General features: G+C 42.8%; 1 protein-coding gene across 5 annotated transcripts in view; it reads left to right on the top strand.

Moving 5' to 3' along the window:
• The first annotated feature begins 251 nt into the window (after nt 1-251).
• The window catches only part of LOC141917554 (ubiquitin-associated protein 1-like), an 84,722-nt gene continuing 65,560 nt past the window's right edge, over nt 252-19,413 (top strand). For 4 of the 5 annotated variants that reach the window (XM_074810816.1, XM_074810817.1, XM_074810811.1 and 1 more), the window contains exon 1: nt 270-456. The gene's annotated coding sequence lies outside the window, so the exon portion shown is untranslated. Of the gene's footprint in view, nt 457-19,413 lie in introns of all 5 variants that reach the window. The other variant, XM_074810814.1, reaches the window with a different exon arrangement.

The following is a 19,413-nucleotide window of genomic DNA, read 5'->3' as shown; positions in this document are numbered from 1 at the left end:
CCCGGCTCGACGCCTTCATCTAGCCCCCGGGGGAGCCTGTCACTGTGCCCAGGTGGGAGAGGGGCAGGAGGTGCTGGAGGAGCCCCCGAGCAGGGCCGGAGCCGGGAACAGGCCCGTGGCTGGGGCTGGGACAGGGACAGGACAGGGACAAGGACTAGCCTGGGCGCCGCCACCCGCCACCACTGCCCCGCCCCTCGCGGAAAGAGGCGGGGCTCCCCTTGCCCGCCCCTCTCTCCGCTGAGGTGACGTCACCGTGAGCACCTCTTGATTGGGTCGGCAGGGCGCAGGTGACCTTGCGGCGTGACGTTAGCGTATCGCCGGGTAGGTGAGGTGGAGGGCAGGTAGACAAGATGGTGTTGCCTGGTCGCGGGGCTGGAGTTGGCGATACGGTGCAGGTTTCATAGGGCTGAGCAGTGACTGCGGGGACAGCTGGAGCCACCAGCCAGGGGCCGCCAGGTAACGAGCGAGCCGGTAGGGGGTGGGGGTGCTGGTCTCAGTCTCCCTTGTAGCGGGGCCTGGGCAGGGGGGGGGCACAGCTGACCACTCTCCGGGCCCTTCGCTCCACCGCTAGGCCCAAACTTCGTAGCTGCTTCTTTTTGTCCGGGGCGAGGGACCCTCCGCGCCTCCGTCGTGATTCAGCAGATGTGAAGTGCTGGCGGGGCGGCTGCGGGGCCACTGGCCTTTTAGGGGAGGGCTCACAGGTTGGGGGGCCGCTCCCCCGGTCATGGAGGGGAGTGAGCCTGTGGGTGCTGAGTTAACGTGTGGCCTTGCTCCTCCTTCATGGCGTCTCGATACTGCTTTTGAAGGTACCCTTTAATGGAGGTGAGAACCTCAGCTCAGAGGGATGAAGTCCTGGTGCTTGGTCTGGGGCTGGACCTGGGGAGCAGAGGGAGGTCAGGCAAGTAGGGTGACACTCCTTTCCCTACGTTCCCCTGCTTTCCAGCAGTTTTGGGGACTGCCTGAGTCAAGGGAATACCCTTCTGCTTAATAACCCTTGCCTTCTAAGAGCTGATTGCTGTTGAAATCTGAGTAAATGGTTAGTACCTCATGATATCTGGAAGTAAGTTCCTCCCTGTGGTAACGTAAGTCTTTTGTGAAGAAGGAAACATCTGCTTTTGTTTGTATGTGTGTGGTTTTTGTCAAGCTTGCCATCAGGTAATTTGTTAATTTCTGGGTTTCTGGGTCTTGTGTTGTGAAAGCCATAGTACTCATCTTCCCTATGCCACTTATGATTTCAGATTTCTACTGTATTTATTCTTTGGTTGCATCTTCTTGTAGGCTGAAGAGCCAAAATCTTGTTTACTTCATGGGTCATAGCCCTCCACATTTCTGTTTATTCTTATTACCTCTTTCTGGATCTTTTCCAGTTAGCTGTTCTGCTTTTGAATGGGGAAGAGGATCATATCTTTCTCTGCATTTGAGGTGCAGACATACCATGGATGTATACACTGGTATAAGAATACTTCAGTTTTGTAGTTTCGAACTTCCTAATAATGCCTTGTGTTCTGTTTAGCTCGGTGCTTACTAGAAGTAAAACATATAATGCTTTTATGAAGCTATTTAGTATAATTTAAGAACTCTCTTGACTTTTGATAGCTCAAAATCTATCATTTTAAAGGGAAAGTTAGGATTGCTTTGTTTTTTTAACTAGTAAAATAAATCACAATAGATGGAAATGAGTAATTACCTTATCAAGTGTTTTTATTCCCCACATCACTTAAAAATTCCAAACAAGCTAAAAAAAAAGTAGTCTTACAGAAATCTTATGACATTTATGCTGTCTCATTAGAATAGAGATAAGCAGGTGGACTCTGGCACTTGGTAGTGCAACTAATATAGCTGCTATCCTGGACTCAGTAAAAATGTATTCATGTCAAATTTAAGCACTTTGAGCACTAGATATTCCTAAATGACGAGTATTGCCAAATTAAAGAACAGCTGATTTGTGACTGGTGATGTAACTTCAGTGGCTGTGCTACTGATAGAAGGTGTACTGCATCTCACAGCCTGTTATGGGGTTAAGAGGCTTTTGTGGGAGCTTGATGGGGGGAATCTTGCTCCAACTGTGATCTAGGGTGTTAAGGAATAAGAGGAAGAGGTGGTACTGCAATCAGCCAGACCTCTTCCTCACCTTCCTTCCCTTATCCTCGGAGCATGGGACTTTCTGCCCCTGTGCAGGCATTCCTGCAACTGCTGGCTTCCTAGGGCTGCCCCTGCATACCTGGCATCTCTGCTCTGCAACAGCATTTGTCAGGAAAGAGGGGAAAAAACTGTTTTGCCTCCTCCTCGCCTTTTCTTCATACAGAACAGAGCTATACGCATAGCTCTGTACTACCTATGGGGAGGGAAGGGAATGGGGCTGAGATAGTACATGTGGTAGCATAGCAGAGTTGGACCGATTTATTCAAGGCCATGTGCAGGATGGTGTTAGGTTGCAGTACCGCAGTAGTATTGCTACTTAATGACTTCAGTTTTCTGTACATGCAGAGCTGTGATTCAAAAGTGGCAGTGATGCTTTAGATCACCATTGCAATTGGGTGACTTAAACCTTTTAGGCAAAACCTTAATTTGAAGGATAGGGGGAGAGAAAACATGTAGTCTTTAAACTTAGCTTTTGCAAGCTCATAATTTTAGTCTTGGAAACAAAACTGAATGTGATTGCACCTTTCTTGTCTCACCAGCTGGATCTGGCCTGCAGGTTTTATACTCCCCGCGCCCCCCCCCCCCCCCCCCCCCCCCCCGTGAGTGCACTGTGGAACAAAGGAGTCGGGGAAGAAGTTGCTTCTACTAAGATCAGATGCGGTCGTGGTTTAACCCCAGCCAGCAACTAAGCACCATATAGCTGCTTGCTTACTCCCCCTGCAGTGGGATGGGGGAGTATATCAGAAGAGTAAAAGCGAGAAAACTCGTGGGTTGAGATAAAGACAGTTTAATGGGTAAAGCAAAAGCTACGTGTGCAAGCAAAGCAAAACAAGGAATTCATTCACCACTTCCCATTGGCAGGCAGGTGTTCAGCCATCTCCAGGAAAGCAGGGCTCCATCATGTGTAATGGTTACTTGGGAAGACAAATGCCATCACTCCAAATGTCTCCCCCTTCCTTCTCCCTCCAGCTTTATATGCTGAGCATGACTCCAGATGGTATGGGATATCCCTTTGGTCAGTTGGGCTCAGCTGTCCCAGCTGTGTCCCCTCCCAACTTCTTGTGCACCCCCAACCTCCTTGCTGGTGGGGTGGTGTGAGAAGCAGAAAAGGCCTTGACTCTGTGTAAGCACTGCTCGGCAGTAACGAAAACATCTCTGAGTTATCAATGCTGTTTTCAGCACAAATCCAAAATGTAGTCCCATATTAGCTACTATGAAGAAAACTAACTCTATCCCAGCCAAAACCAGCACAGACACTCTGCATAAGTAAAGTGTAAGCTGAAACAAAGGTACCTGAAACTTCAAAGGGAAAACCAAGGCAATATCAGGTATAAGATATGTGAATGAATAAATGTTAGTTTGTATTTAATGAATTGAACTTCAATTTTCAGAATATTTTAAGAGTATACTGATCAGTATAGAGAATATACTGATCAGCTAGGAGACTTACTGCATAGTTTATGTTGATGGATAGATAAATCTTAATGATGAAAAATCATCAAAAACAAGTGGAAGAGCTCTAGCTCCATTGTTTATGTGGTGTTTTGCAGTGCCCAGTACTTATCCTAGAGACAAAAATCTCTAACAGAATAGGAGTCAGGTTTCTGGACCAGTCCAGCAGACCACCTCATCTAACTTGTTCACACTGGCAGCCAGAGCTCTTTTGGCTGGTGCTGGTGGCAAAAGTGCTATAGTGCCACAGAAGGCATCACCTTACTCATTCTCCTCCTTTTTAATTGTGTAAGCTTATGGTTTCATGTTGCTTCCACAGACTTTATGGATTAATAATTCAGGACATTCAATATTGTTGTCAATGTCCAGTCTCTATATCAAGTTTTTGACATTGGCCTGTTCCTGTATTGTACAGTTGGTCCTGGGTTGAATATTTTGATAAATTGGTCTGTGAGAAATTTAGTTTTACTTATTAGACAGAACTTCTATGCAGCCTTCTCTGGCATTTTGTTTTCAGCATAATCACTCCTGTTTTTTTAAATCATAAATTCCAGAGCTTCAGCTGTCACTTTACAAGGATCTCTACCTAAAGGCATTATTATCTGTTTAAAATTGATCAGTGCATTTCAGATCAATGTCAGTGTAAAGAAGGTCTAGTGGAGCTGCAATTGAAAAGCTCTGGAAGATATTTTTGAAAACTGTTGTTTGAAGGAAAGGCAAAGGAGGGTTGTTTACAAATTATAAATAACTTCCTTGTTTGAAAAAGTACGTCTTCTAGGGTGTATCAAAGGTTGGTTTCTCTTCCCTGTATTGTGTCTGCTTGCTCTGATAACTAGGAAGGCCAGCATGTACCACTCTGCAATTGATCACTGGGATTGCAGTTGCTCAATACAAGCCTAAGCTCACAGTTTTTCTGTGTTACCTACCTACCTAGATAGCTAAGCCTCTCTGGTATGCAAGTGCATTGCTTAATGCTTTGACCTGTTGACTTGGTTTGAATAAGCTCATGTCCTGTGTCCCTAATGACCTTTTGCAGTCAGTGTAGTCTTGTATTGAGGTCTCCTAAGAGAAACTGAGCATTGGGTTTTTTTCCCCTCTCTTAAATGATCAGATTTATTCCAAATCCTTGCTTGCATAAGGAAGGCATTTTCTTAAATGTTAGGAAAAATCATCTTTCCTGTAGTTGGTTTGGTTTGTGGTTTTGTTTGTTTGGTTTTTTTTTCTTCTATTTGAAAGGTTACAAGGTCTTCTCAGAATATCTTTAAGCTTGCAATGTACTTGAAACACAGAAGTATATCAAAGGGGGAACAGAATATCATTGCTCTGACTTAGGTTTAAATCTTTTCTAGAAGAGAAAGCAGATTGGTTCAAAATACAAGGTTGCATTATTAGTATTACAGTTTCTAACTGACCAAGTTCAAATGGAAATTCTGAGCTTGTGTTTTCTCAACTGCATTTTGTGTCAAACTCTTACACCAGAGTAACATTTTAAGTAGGGAAATCAGAAGAACATGAGTCCTGTCCAAGAAGTAGTCAGTTCTTCAGCTGGAAGATGGTTTGAATATGAATATACTTGAGCTACTTAGCTATTGGTAGTTGGTATCATGCAAACTAGTAATAAAGAGTTGTGAACTCCTAGTTAGTCTGGTCTTTGTTGGTGGAGATCAGCATTCATGATAACTATCTACTAGATTATGTGAAAGATTTGATTTAAGCCCTTGTCGCAGATGAAAGTATTACCACGGTAACGATTTAGCAGCAAATCAAGATTTATTAATAACTAGCAGCACTTAATCATTAACCAATTTAAACATTTACAAAATAATTCAGTGAAATATGTTATAATTAAAATAACGACTTCACTACAGATTTCAAGATGACAAGATTCACACTAACTTACTATACGGTACCTTAAATCTATATATACATACATACATGCACATTCACAAACACAAGATGTACAAACACACAGACAGACAAAATGTTTTGCTGATTAGGGATATCAATTAAACTCAGACACCAGAGTGAAAAGAGCAGGCGTATTTTACTAGAAATAACTAAATAATATAACAGAATAATATAGAAAACATACAGTAAGAAAAGACAGAATAGTGCACTTAAACAAATAGGAAAATACAGGGTAATGCATCAAATCATTACTACCTGAGAGAGAGAATAGTGATTAAGAAAGATCCATCACCACTTGCATACGTTACCATCATCCAGACCCGCAGTCGCTGGGCAGCCCCGGTTACAGCGAGGATTTGGAGAGCCTGTCCCTGCAAGTGGGAAATCCTACGCGGTGTGTCCACCTGTAGGTGAGGCTTCCAAAGTCGCTGTGAGTGGGTCCAGCCTTATATGCTAAAAATCAGCAAGCCAGAATAGCTGGCACCTTTGTTTTAAGCGGAAATATCTGGTTTAAATTTCACATTAGGTTCCCCCCAGAGCCTGGCCAGGGCTCAAGGGAGAAGCTAAGAGAGTTTCTCTGTTTATCGGATTGGATTATGTGCAAGGTCTCACATCAGGCCTTGAGGACAGGCACCTGTCTCCATGACTCTGTTACTCTGCTCATATACAAAGGAAGGGAAAGATACATTCATCATAGCTACATCCTCCATGCATATTTCATTAGGGATTACATACTGAGTTAACAGTTTCGGTGCAGGGCATGTTGCTCAGGCTTCAACACTTCCACCTTTTACATCAGACTAGGTGGTTTGCTATAACTTAGTACAATACCTATTAGCACAATGGTTATCAGTTATAAAATATACAGGATTCATCTATAGGTCAACTCTGGCTTGGGCCTATTGTCCAAGCCTTAGCACTTCACAAAAGTATTTGGATCCAGTGGAATAAGTATGTACCCCCACTCGTGAAAATAACTGTGTATACCTAAACACATTGGTAAACAGACAGTGAGTGGGTGAAAGAGAAGCTAGCTCCAAGTTAAAATTTCCCTTTTCTCGAGTTTAGATTAAATACTCACAGTGCATCGGCATTCCTCAATGGGTGATAATTGAGACTTGAGGGGGGTTGACTTTGCCCTGGCCCCAAAGCCACAGTATCTCGAGGAGTTGATACCTGAGAGGTGTCCTAGCTCAGGGGAGATGCTGGTCACAGGCCTGCTGCAATTCAGGAGAGTTTAAAGGATCTCACTTGGAGTTGCTATTTATAGGGTCCAAGATAATTGACTTTTGTCAGGTAATTTTTCACTCTGGCCCAGCTTGAATAATGAAGTATTCTGGTGTCTTCCACCAGTTGCACAAGAACTTGCTGGATGTGCAGTTCTGTTATTGTTCTCCCTTGACCACATCCCACGTACAGATGTACCAGACTGTCAGGAGGTGATGGACTGTTATTACCGCTCCCATGCGATAGGGAGAGTAGGAGCCAGTCCCGTTAAAGGGGTGCTTTAATGCTCTGGTTCACTGCATTTGCAGTCCTTACCGCCTTAGATTGTAGGTGGCCCAGGAGGGGGGTTGGAATTGCACCAAGCACTGAGTGACCCAGGAAGGAGGGGGGGGAGGAGGAATTGCACTGCCACAGCCCTTTCCTAATGTATATGTTTGTGCTTGCACCATTTGACATCTAGGTTAGCAGCAGATGAAGCTGTGACTGAAAAAAAAAAAAAGGGGTTTTATTGTTCTTTTCAGAACGTACCTTTAGGTTATTTATTGGGAAGAGAGGGAATAAGTCAATGTATCCCCTAAATCAGGTGTAAGTTGGACGTTTGCAAACAAAAATGGATGGAAAAATTATGGTAGTATAAAATAACTTTGCACTTGAGGGGGTAATGAACCATAAAGATTTTGGGGGACAGATTTCTATATTACATGTCTCTGAGATTTGCGAGCTCCTTATAAACCTAGATTTGTTAATCAAGCTGTAATTCTATCAGTGGTCATTGGCTGGCAGGACTCTGTACCTGCAATTACTTTTACAACTAAGCATATAACTATTTGAAATATCATCTTCTAGATAGTATTCTGAGGAATAATTTAAATAAAATGTTTAGGTAAGAAAACTCATTATCAAGTTTTAATCAGCTAAATATTTGTGTTACTGTTTTAATCTGTAGAACTGTCGGAATTTGAGTTGGGGGGAGATGCATTTCAGGACTCCCACAGCTGATAAGGAGTCTTGTGCTTGCACAAATGCAAAATGTAGTTCCTTTAAGCCAGTGAACTGTCTGTGGAAGAACAATTGCTAGATTCTGATTAGTGTCTTAGCAGAAGGCAATTTTCAAAACTGCAGAATCACAGAATCATCTCGGTTGGAAAGGACCTTGAAGATCATCTAGTCCAACCGTTAACCTAACACTGACAGATCCCAACTACACCATAGCCCTAAGTGCTATGTCAACCCGACTCTTGAACACCTCCAGGGATGGGGACTCCACCACCTCCCTGGGCAGCCCATTCCAACGCCCAACAACCCCTTCTGTAAAGAAATGCTTCCTAATATCCAGTCTAAACCTTCCCTGGCACAACTTGAGGCCATTCCATCTTGTCCTATCGCTTATTACTTGGTTAAAGAGACTCATCCCCAGCTCTCTGCAACCTCCTTTCAGGCAGTTGTAGAGGGCGATGAGGTCTCCCCTCAGCCTCCTCTTCTCCAGACTAAACAACCCCAGTTCCCTCAGCCGCTCCTCGTACGACATGTGCTCCAGACCCTGCACCAGCTTCGTTGCCCTTCTCTGGACACGCCCAAGTAATTCAATGTCCTTTTTGTAGTGAGGGGCCCAAAACTGAACCCAGTCATCGAGGTGCGGCCTCACCAGTGCCGAGTACAGGGGTAAGATCCCTTCCCTGTCCCTGCTGGCCATGGTATTTCTGATGCAAGCCAGGATGCCATTGGCCTTCTTGGCCACCTGGGCACACTGCTGGCTCATGTTCAGCTGGCTGTCAATCAACCCCCCCAGGTCCCTCTCTGACTGGCAGCTCTCCAGCCACTCCTCCCCAAGCCTGTAGCGCTGCTGGGGGTTGTTGTGGCCCAAGTGCAGCACCCGGCATTTGGCCTTATTGAACCTCCTCCAGTTGGCCTTAGCCCATCGCTCCAGCCTGTCCAGATCTCTCTGCAGAGCCTCCCTACCCTCGAGCAGATCAACACTCCCACCCAACTTGGTGTCATCTGCAAACTTACTGAGGGTGCACTCGATCCCCTTGTCTAGATCATCAATAAAGATATTAAACAGGAGTGGCCCCAAAACCGAGCCCTGGGGGACACCACTCGTGACCGGCCGCCAACCGGCTTTAACTCCGTTTGCCACAACTCTTTGGGCCCGGCCATCCAGCCAGTTTTTTACCCAGCAAAGCGTGCGATCATCCAAGCCACGAGCAGCCAGTTTTGCCAGGAAAATGCTGTGGGAAATGGTGTCAAAGGCCTTACTAAAGTCAAGGTAAACTACATCCACAGCCTTTCCCTCATCCAATAAGCAGGTCGCCCTGTCGTAGAAGGAGATCAGGTTTGTCAAGCAGGACCTGCCTTTCACAAACCCATGCTGACTGGGCCTGATCATCTGGTTGTCCCGCATGTGTTGTATGATGGTACTCAGGCTGAGCTGCTCCATCAGCTTCCCGGGCACCGAAGTCAAGCTGACAGGCCTGTAATTTCCCGGATCATCCTTCCGACCCTTCTTATAGATGGGCGTCACATTGGCCAGTTTCCAATCTGTCGGGACCTCCCCGGTCAGCCAGGACTGCTGGTAAATGATGGAAAGCGGCTTGGCGAGCACCCCAGCCAGCTCCTTCAGCACCCTCGGGTGTATCCCATCCAGTCCCATAGACTTGTGTGTGTCTATGTGATGCAGTAGGTCACTGACTGTCTCCTCCTGGATTGCAGGGGGGTCGTTCTCCCAGTCTCTATCATCTGGTTGAGGGGGCTGGATTCCCTCAATACAACTAGTCTTGTTATTAAAGACTGGGGCAAAGAAGGCATTAAGCACCTCTGCCTTTTCCTCATCACTTGTTACCATGTTTCCTCCTGCATCTAGCAGGGGATGGAGGCTCTCCCTGGTCTTTCTTTTGCTGTTGACATACTTATAGAAACATTTCTTGTTATCCTTGATTGCTGAAGCCAGATTAATTTCCAGCTGGGCTTTAGACCTCCTGATTTCTGCCCTGCATAGCCTCACAGCCTCTTTGTAATCACTGTGAGTGGCTAGCCCCTTCTTCCAAAGGCCGTAAACTCTCCTTTTCTCCCTGAGTTCCAGCCAAAGCTCCCTGTTCAGCCAGGGTGGTCTTCTCTGTTGCCGGCTTCTCTTACAGCACCTGGGGACTGCCTGTTCCTGAGCCATTAACACTTCCTTCTTAAAGAGTGCCCAGCCTTCCTGGACCCCTATACCCTTCAGGATCGTCTCCCAAGGGACCCTGTCAAGCAGGTGCCTAAGCAAGACAAAGTCAGCCCTTTGGAAGTCCAGGATGTCAGTTCTGCTTCCCCCTCTCCTGGCCTCTCTAAGAAAAGAGAACTCTATTATTTCATGATCGCTGTGCCCTAGTCGGCCTCCAACCACCACATCATCCACCAGTCCTTCTCTGCTCACAAAGAGGAGATCCAGCAGGGCACCTTCTCTGGTCGGTTCACTCACCAGCTGCGTCAGGAAGTTGTCTCCCACACATTCCAGGAATCTCTGGGACTGGTCCCACTCTGCTGTGTTGTATTTCCAGCAGATGTCTGGGAAGTTGATGTCTCCCACAAGAACAAGGGCAAGTGATCGTGAGATTGCTCCTAAATGCCTGTAGAACATTTCATCCACCTCTCTGTCCTGGGTTATAGCAGTTATAAAGTAGTTATAGGCTTCTTCCTTGTTTGTAGAAGGGAATTTAATAGATGATTTCTGTTGACTTACCTGAGAATCTTTTGATAGCTGGAAAAAAACTCATAATGTATTCCTAGACCACTGAGTGCCTGTGTTTAGTAATGTAACTTCTTTGCAAAGAAAATACAAATAAAGATGGTAAAAAGCTTGTTGCTTTTAACTAACACTGTTGATTTTTTTCTTAATTTGTATGCAAAGGGAAAGCTAGCAAATTGAAGCGTGGACATAAATGTAATACTGTTATGTTCTGTAATCTCTTCTATGTGAAGATCTTCAACTGAAAAAGCCTTAATAAATATAGCATATTCTAAGATGCAAGATAAATGAAAGTAGACAAAGGTGAAGTTGAACGTGGCATAAATGGCTAGGTCATCTAAGCTGCTTTTGGAGCTGTGACTCTAGAAATACGCATTGGGTTGACAGAACAGCTGTACCACATTTCTTTGTGTGACGTGATTATGTCATCCTTTTCGTATCTGAACTTCCATATTGCATATGCAAGTAGTATACAGTTCCGAAGGTCTACCTGTCTCTTGGGATGTTCTGTATGTGTTATGATATTGGACTGATGAAGAAGTTCTGCCTTCTATCTCACTGCCTTTTCTCCCCTCTCCTAAGGAGAAGAACACACGAAATACACCAGTATTTGGCACAGGGATCTAGCTATACTCTGGTTAAATTGATTCTACTGAGTAACGTAAAGGTCTTTTCTTCCAACTTGAAGGGAAAGAGAGAATTTGTGTATCCATTTTACTACAAGCCTTCTTCAAGGCATAGTTCTACTGTAATTTGATGTTACTGCAGGAATGTAAATGTGATGCTCTTGTTCTGTCCTTAGACAGCACTGGATTTATTTGCTAAAGTAAGCTGGATTGAATCAGATGTATGGGTTATAAAAGAGACAGGCTGGGACTGATTCTCAAGTTACAGGAGAAAATCTGATATCTCAGTTGAGGAATGGTCAACCCATAGTCTTTCTACTTTCTTTTAAAAAATCTTGTTGCTTTGTCATAGTAATGATGGTCCATTGAGACAGATCGCTGTACTGTTAGTAGTCCCATACTGTTGCCAGTCTGTTAGACATTTGGAGAGGAAAAGCTATGAGTATGACTGTTGGATGGTCATAGGGCAATCTCATTCAGCAACCTACTCTGGTCTAGTTACAAAATTAGGAATAAGGCTAGACTGCTGAAGCTGAGTCAGATCTGTCAAAATGTCCTGAGGAAGTGAAGCTAATGCATCTCTGAAGGCTGCTTTTGCACATGAAATGAGCTGTTTCTGTTTAGTTATTCATTGCTTTAAGTGTTTCAGGGGTTGCATTCATTACTGTAGCTGCTGAAGAAATTTCTAATATGCAGGAAAAAAGTTTATATCACTGAATGAGACTGGATATATAGTGTATAACAAAATTGCAGACTTAAATGAATTTGAAGTAGTAACTTAGAAATAAAGTTTGGACTAAATCTAATTTTGTATTATCAATCTAGAAGAACATGCTTAAGGCTTTTATAGTAAGATGAAAAGCTGAATAGGAGTGATATGATAGGGAAAATTGGGGGGACAGAGATATTGGTCCGAACTTGAGAGAATGCAGTGAGATTCCTGGAGTAGCTGTGGATTTTGGGATTCATGAAATACAAGTTCTGTTCTGGCTTTGTTGCTGGATGACTGGGAAAACTGCTTCAGCTTTGTGCCCTGTTCCCCACACCTGCAAGAGGGATAGTTTTACTGCTGGTTAAGTGCCTTGAAAACTATTTTGAAGTCTCATATAAGAAATAGGCAGTGCTGAGGGTATAAAGGAATTTTGGCAAAACTACTTTCCACTCAGGGGAAAGGTAATGAATGAAAAAGTGTGTGCATGTGTGTAAGGGTATTCAGTTCCTGGCAGTATGAATATCCTGTAGCCTTCTAGATTTCATCTGAAAGCAGTGTCTTTCTGTGGCTATGGTTTCTTTTCCATTTTCCATTCCACTTGAGCATGAAACTCTAGTTCAGTTTTCATACGCTCTTATCATTGGAAGGCTTGTAATTGTGTGTGTGTGTCTGTCACTCCCAGTACCTTGTGAGTTTCTGGATTTTGCTCTGTACGTTCGTGATAAAGTTACATCTTGAGGATTGGGTAGTTGCTCTGCTTTCCTTCTCAGAGGGTGAGAATTGTCTACGTGTTTATGTATCTTCACTGCTAGCAACCTCAGCTGTGGCAGTTGCATGCATAGAATGAACCTTGTTTAACAGATGTACTGACTCTCTCTGTTTTTTCCTCTGTTGCTTGTGGCTTCCATTCCTGAACTCTTCAATCCATTGTTGTACTATAGGCTGAACCATATTTTCATTTAAGCAGCCCTAAATAGAGGAGCCTTTGCTGTTTGAGAACTCCAAAATGAAGAGATTGCAAGGAAGATGTCAGGACTGGAGTGTGCTGCCTTCAGGTAGTGTAGGTCACTGAAGTTTTCTAATATACAACACAGCAAGCAGCTCATTTACTTATCATATTCTATTTTTGTAATATATCCACTATAGCTGAGGGCAACCTCAGTTTGACTTCTCTGCACAGAGATAAATTTTTACTTTTCTACACTAGACAAGCTCACTCAAGACAACTTAGCTTCCTGTGTTCCAAATGAATTCAATTCCAGAAGTGTACTTGGTGTGGGTACTACCACTTTGCTGAGCCTGTTCAGGTGTCTGCTGCTGTTTTCATATGTCAGAGTATTTTTTTGGTAGCCAGTAATGATGCTTCTGTTCCTATGTGTTTTTAAAGAGCAGAACTTAATCTTTGCTACCAGCTCTGGTCCTCTCTAAAATTAACAATCCTTTTCAATAAATAATTAAGGTGTAAGTATTCACTTTAAAACTGTTTCCTACTCTTTATTCTCCGTTATGCACCAGTTCCATGTTTAATTAAAACGAGTAGAACATGCTCATTTAAAATATGACTTCTGGTAGTGGAATTTAATTCAGTGCTAACTACTGATAGTATTTCCCATCTAGGTCATCTTTTTAATGTAGTTCTTCAGTCCTGTTTGGACTGGGTGGAAAAACATGAAAGCAGGCTTAACTGGTGCTATATCTGGAGAGGAAACAAGATTGTTTTTTATTTAGGCATTATTACAATGGGGCCATATTTTTATTAGCTTCACTTTTTTTATATTTCAGTTTGATTCCTTTGTTCTGTTGAGTTAGTCTGGGAAGGAGTGTGTCCCTGCTGAGACCTCAGCTCAGTGAATGTATGACAATAGCTGAAGTGAGTGAGTGTTCAACTTGAACAGTGATGAGTGTTTTTTAATGACTTTTATTTTTTCTCTCTTTGTCTGTAAGTTTTGTCCTTTAGCGCAGCAAAACTTGCGATCTTTTCAGACGTGTATTTCTGTATATGTTGGGTTTGTGTGTGGTGGTGGTTTTGGTAGCATGGAAGGGGGGGCTACAGTGGTGGCTCCTGTGAGAAGCTTCTCGAAGCTCCCCCCCCAGGTCCAAGTCACACCTGCCTCCGGCCAAGGCCCAGCCAAGTAATGATGGTGGTAGCGCCTCTGTGATAACATATTTAAGAAGGGGGACTGGAGAGGAGGTGGTGAGAGGGACACCTATGCAAACACTGAGGTCAGAGTGTTACCGTAAATTCAGTCTCAATGAACCCCCTAAGACTTAGTTTGAAGTTTTAGCAGGCAGGCATTCTTTATTGAAGCACTGGATGCACAGGGGATCATTCCACCTAACATGCATGCCGAAAGACAAAGGCACACTTATTATATACAGTAAAAGAAATGAATATTCATGTATTTCCCAAGAAGTACACACCTATTTCCAGAGGATCTAATGCATATGTTAATACATTGCACAAGCTACTAAATTCTGGGGAAGGGTCTCTGAGGGGCTTCCATGGGGGTTTTGGTGGTCTGTGGTGGTCCCTAGTGGTTGTTGAAGAGGTGTCTCTTAGTGTCCTTTCCATGAACTCTGAGGGGTTTTTCACATAAGGTCTCGTCTTGGCTCATTGCTCTGTCTGTAAAGTTTCTCAGCTTTCTTATCTTTGGCTCCCACAGGTGTCTGTTGGTTTCTCTGCCCTCCCCTCCCTGGGATGTACCCATCACATTTGCAAAAATTATGTCCTTGGGTGCATTCTTGCCTGAGGCCCCTTACAGCTATTAGCACCAACTGCTTGCAGGCATCAGCTAGCAGGCATCACTGTGTCCCTGCTTATGTGCCTCTGCCTGGGTGCTGCTGCAGAGATCCCCCAGGTCGCAAGGTAATGAAAATAAATTTACTCTTTGCATTTCATCCATGGTTTTGTGGTTGTTCCTGTGTCCTGCCTGTGTCAGCTCACACAGATGTCAACTTGATTTGCTATTATTGAAAAGGGAGGAGGTAGAGAAATCAGGAGCAAAGCTGAGCCCAGGAAGAAGGGAGGGGTGGGGGAAGGTGTTTTTAAGATGTGGTTGTATTTCTTACTATCCTACTCTGATTGGTAAATTAAATTGTACTGGTGGTGGTGTTCAAATTAAATTGATGTTCTTTTTCTTCCCCAATTGAATCTGTCTTTTGCCCCTGACCGTAACGGGAGTCATCCCTCCCTGTCCTTGATCCCTGAGCCTTTTGTTGTATTTTCTCTTTCCCATTCCTGAAGGGGAAGGAGTGAGTGAGTGGTTGCATGTTGCTCAGTTGCCCTCTGGGCTTAAACCGTGACACTGTATATGCTTATTTTCTTGTCTCTGTCTTGATAAGAAGAGTTGGATAAAGACATACCTCTTGGATTAGTAGTAGTGACACATGAATTAAGGACAAAATGAACTGGCATTGAAAGCTGAAACTGTATTAGTGACGCATTGATGGGTGGAAGAAGATACATAAAACCCAAAAAAAGTCAAGTAAGTGTGTGAAGAATGTCACATCTGTAGCACCTAAGATGGAATTCACATTTCTCATGCTGTCAAGACAAAGGCAAACCAAGCTTATGAGGTATGTCTTGAAAATCAGGAAGATTTGAGATGGTTTGAGTTTTATGTTGTTGCTTTGCGGAAAAGTGTTTTGGTGAGTACAGTTTTCCAGGTATGCTGTGATCATCTCTTGGGTGCTTCAGTAATAAGAAGTTTTTAGAACTTCTGCTTTCATGTATCTCAGAGTATATATTTGGTGAATAGGGGTGTTTCCTGGAAATCAGGCAACATTAAGAGATGAAACTGAAAGAGGGTAGATTTAGATTGGACATAAGGAAGAAATCTTTTTTACAATGAGGGTGGTGAGACACTGGAACAGGTTGCTCAGAGAAGCTGTGGATGCCCCATCATTGGAAGTGTTCAAAGCCAGATTGGATGGGGCTTTGAGCAACCTGGTCTAGTGAAAGATGTCCCTGCCTGTGGCAGAGGAGTTGGACTAGATGATCTTTGAAGGTCCCTTTCAACCCAAACCATTCCACAATTGGTGCCTTCTAAATTAAGTGAATTTGCAGGGAACTTGCATTCTCAGAACGTGGCTCTCTTAATTGAGAGAAATGATGTATGTTAGTGGTAGACAGGGATGTCAGATGGTTGGAAAAGTTCAGTAGTTTTAACCACATTATGGGAGAGATCCTGTAGGGAGTGGGAGAAGGCTGTTGGTGGCTTTATGTGTATTTAAACTGCTTGGACTGAGGGTGCAATCGGGATTTGAAGCAGTGGCTCTCATGCCGAGTTCAAGGTTTTGGTTTTAGCCTGCTTGCTGCAGGGCAGGCAGAGTTGTTTGTAGGTGGAATGGTTAATTTAACAGGCTGTATTTTCTGTCAGTACCATACTGAGTTTTGCTGGGAAAACATTAAATGTGTGGTGAGAGTGGGTAGTACATGTGACCCTAGTATAAGAGGAAAAAATTATGAATCTATAGTGGTCCCATTTTTCTTGTACAGTGCAGTACACATGTATTTTGGTTGAGTTCAAATATATGAAATGGCAAGTGATGTCTGACCTGCTAGCTGATTTTATTTTTCCATTTTAAAACTTTTGTCCAACTTGATTTCTTGCTAGATGTTTTTTGTCTGCTTTGTTAAAGTAATTCCATAAGCGTTTGTAGTTCACCAAATTTCTAACCAAAAACATAACTGTCAATAAATAGTACCATTTCTCTTCTGAGCTGTAACAAGGAAAAAGTAACAGTTGTATAGCTTTCTTTAGAATGGATTTTTTTAAGCGGAGTCATTTAATTGCTGTAGTGTGTTTTAAATGCATTAAAATCCAGTTAATTAATATTTATCAAAAGAATACAGATTGCTTTCTGCAATAAAATAATTTAAGCTTTTGTGTCAGTATTGGGAGTAGGTCCTGGTATTGTCAACAGAGTTGAACTTGTTCCTAGATAATATAAGATCAGCTACCTGTACACTTCTCTTGGTCAAAGAGCATAGGAAGAAAAAAACTTGAAATTACACAGATTCTGTTATTTTTTGATTAAAAGGGGGATGTTCTGATTAATGGCAAAAGCTGTTTTACTCTTATGTTGGCAGCATTTTGGGAACATTTGTCTAGCTCTCCTCAATTCATAACTGGGACAAGTCTGAAGTATAATATTCAAGTACTTCAGAGTCAGCTTGTTACATATTGAAGTATCACTGCAACAGATAGAGCAGCATTTTAATTAGCTTATGCTGCTATGGGTTTCAGACATACATTTTAAATGTGCAGGATATTCCACTGTTTTTCATACATCTTTACCAAAAGAACAGAATAAGTGGGGTATTTTGTTGTTGAAGCTTGCAACTTCCTTTAGCTAGCAGCCTTTCTTTCGAGAAGGGTTGTATTGAAATATTAGCCTTCTTCTAAAGTGCTAGATTAACTAGAAAAGTTAATGCATATACCTGGCTCTGGCTAGTGCTAAGATTGCTGTTAAAGATTTGACTCATTTGTAGTAGTATGAAGTCTTGTGCTAATTACGCTGAAGTAGCTAAACTTGTTAATAATTACTAGATGCTTTCTATTTATTTTAAGATCTCAGAAGTGGTAGGTATTTGCTATCCAAGACTTTAGATATAGCAAAATACTAGTTAAAAGCAGTTGCTCTGCTCATCAAATTTAGGACTTGTTTCATTATTGCATTGTGAGATTATTATAGCCCTCACTAGTGGTACGAGTGCTGGATCATCTTTTATTGTTTTTTTCCTAAAATGTAGGAGTTACACAGCATGTTTATATCTTCTGCTATAGTTTATCATGCAAATTTCTGTCTTGTTTCTGTTGTATCTCAAGGAGGGGGAGATGGTCCTTCTTATTTCTAGTTTACCACCCTTTTCTTGGTGATGTTGTAGCTTCTAGATTAGTGAAGCTGATCTTGAGAAGCAAAAAAAAAAAAAAGATGTAAACTGTTTGTGTTTTCTTTTTTCTTTATTATTTCTACTTTTCCGTTTAGATGATCTTTAACTTGGGTAACAGTCACTAGTAGGAACTACACTCTAAAAACCCACATCTGCTCTTGGAGTTGACAGAACCTGGGCTATCCCCTTATTTGCTGAGTTTGGAAGTCAGTCTGGCCTTAGATGATAGTTGCAGATCCTTTTCTCTTGTGACAGGACTCTCTTTTTGGAAAGAGTCCATTTTAAAAAGGTCACCCATTTGCTGCAACAGTTAAATGTGAATTTAGAATAGGTGCATCTTCTATATTCTTGTTTGGCACATCAGTCTCTGGCCAAAGGAAAATCTTGCACTGATCTGCCTTGACCATAGGGCTGTCTAAGTAATTTTCAGTTTTCTTACGCTCTTGCCTGTGAAACTTGTAGTTCTAGAGGCTTGTGTGGTGTATAAGCTTCAAGTTAATTGGAAACTTGTATGGCTGGTAAGTGATTCAGTGAATGAAAAACTGGTGCATTAGTGTACTACGTTTCTTCAGCCTTGTAGGGTTTTCCTTTATTTCTGGGTGAAATGTATGACAAATTACCTATGTCCCAAATACACAGTCAGGATCTTAAAGGAGGAATAGAGCTGTCCATTATCAGTTAAGAGTCTTAAATCCTTAACCAGCTCAAATAGTATGTGCTTTTAACAAGTGCAGTGTCTTTAATGAACTAAGTGGGACATGACATGAGGATAGCTGCATTAACTACATGTTGTGGTTTGAACTCGGCTGGCAGCCAGTCACCACACAGCTGGTTGCTCACCCCTTCCCCCTGCCCGGGAAATAGGGGAGGGACAAAAAGGAAAAACTTGTAGGTTGAGATAAAAAACAGTTTAGTGATGGTAACAAAATAATAATAATAGGAAGTCCAAATGGGTAATGCACAATGCGATTGCTCACCACCTGCTGACCAATACCCAGCCTGCTCCTGGCCAGCGATCCTGACAGAACAAAGATCCTGTGAGAGAGAACCTGCCTCTCTTATATACTGAGCATAATGTCACATGATATGGAATACTCCGATGGCTAATCCAGGCCTGGCACTCTGGCTGTGCCCCCTCCCAGCTCAAGAAAATTAACTCTATCCCAGCTGAAACCAGGACACTACAGGTGTCTAATATTAATACAATGAACCCATATGGAACAACAGAGCAAGAGATGCTGTGCTTTTCTGAGAGCCTGTGGAAGAGCTGTCATCTTTAACTTCCCATTGATTGATATGTACTGAAGCAGAAGGTCTAATTGCCCACTATGTCACATTAAGTAATGGCACAATTTGAAGAATCAATTTCTCCTAACGTTTGTCGCTGCTAGGAAGATGCTATCCAACATCTGCATGTAAAGCCCTATAATGGATGTTATTGCCATCGCTAAAGTGTGTTGTTTTGTAAATTGATAATGTGATCTGCACACAGACCTACTCTTTAGGGGCTCTGTTCTCCCTGTCCTTCCTACTTGCATATTCTGGAAATGTTTTTAAAAATGCCATTTTATTGGTTCCCGTCCCTCTGCCCCTCAATCATTTCACTGGAAATAAGAAACTGAATTAGTTTGATGTTATGGACTGTCCTTGAAAATTTAGATCTCGTCACAGTTGCTTGGATTGTTGATCCGTGGGGTGTGTATGCAGCAGAGATACTTCATCCCTTCCT

This window comes from Strix aluco, chromosome W (assembly GCF_031877795.1).
Source record: "Strix aluco isolate bStrAlu1 chromosome W, bStrAlu1.hap1, whole genome shotgun sequence".
Lineage (NCBI taxonomy): Eukaryota > Metazoa > Chordata > Aves > Strigiformes > Strigidae > Strix > Strix aluco.
The sequence above is the reverse complement of the archived record's forward strand: the minus strand, read 5'-3'. Positions and strand labels throughout refer to the sequence as shown.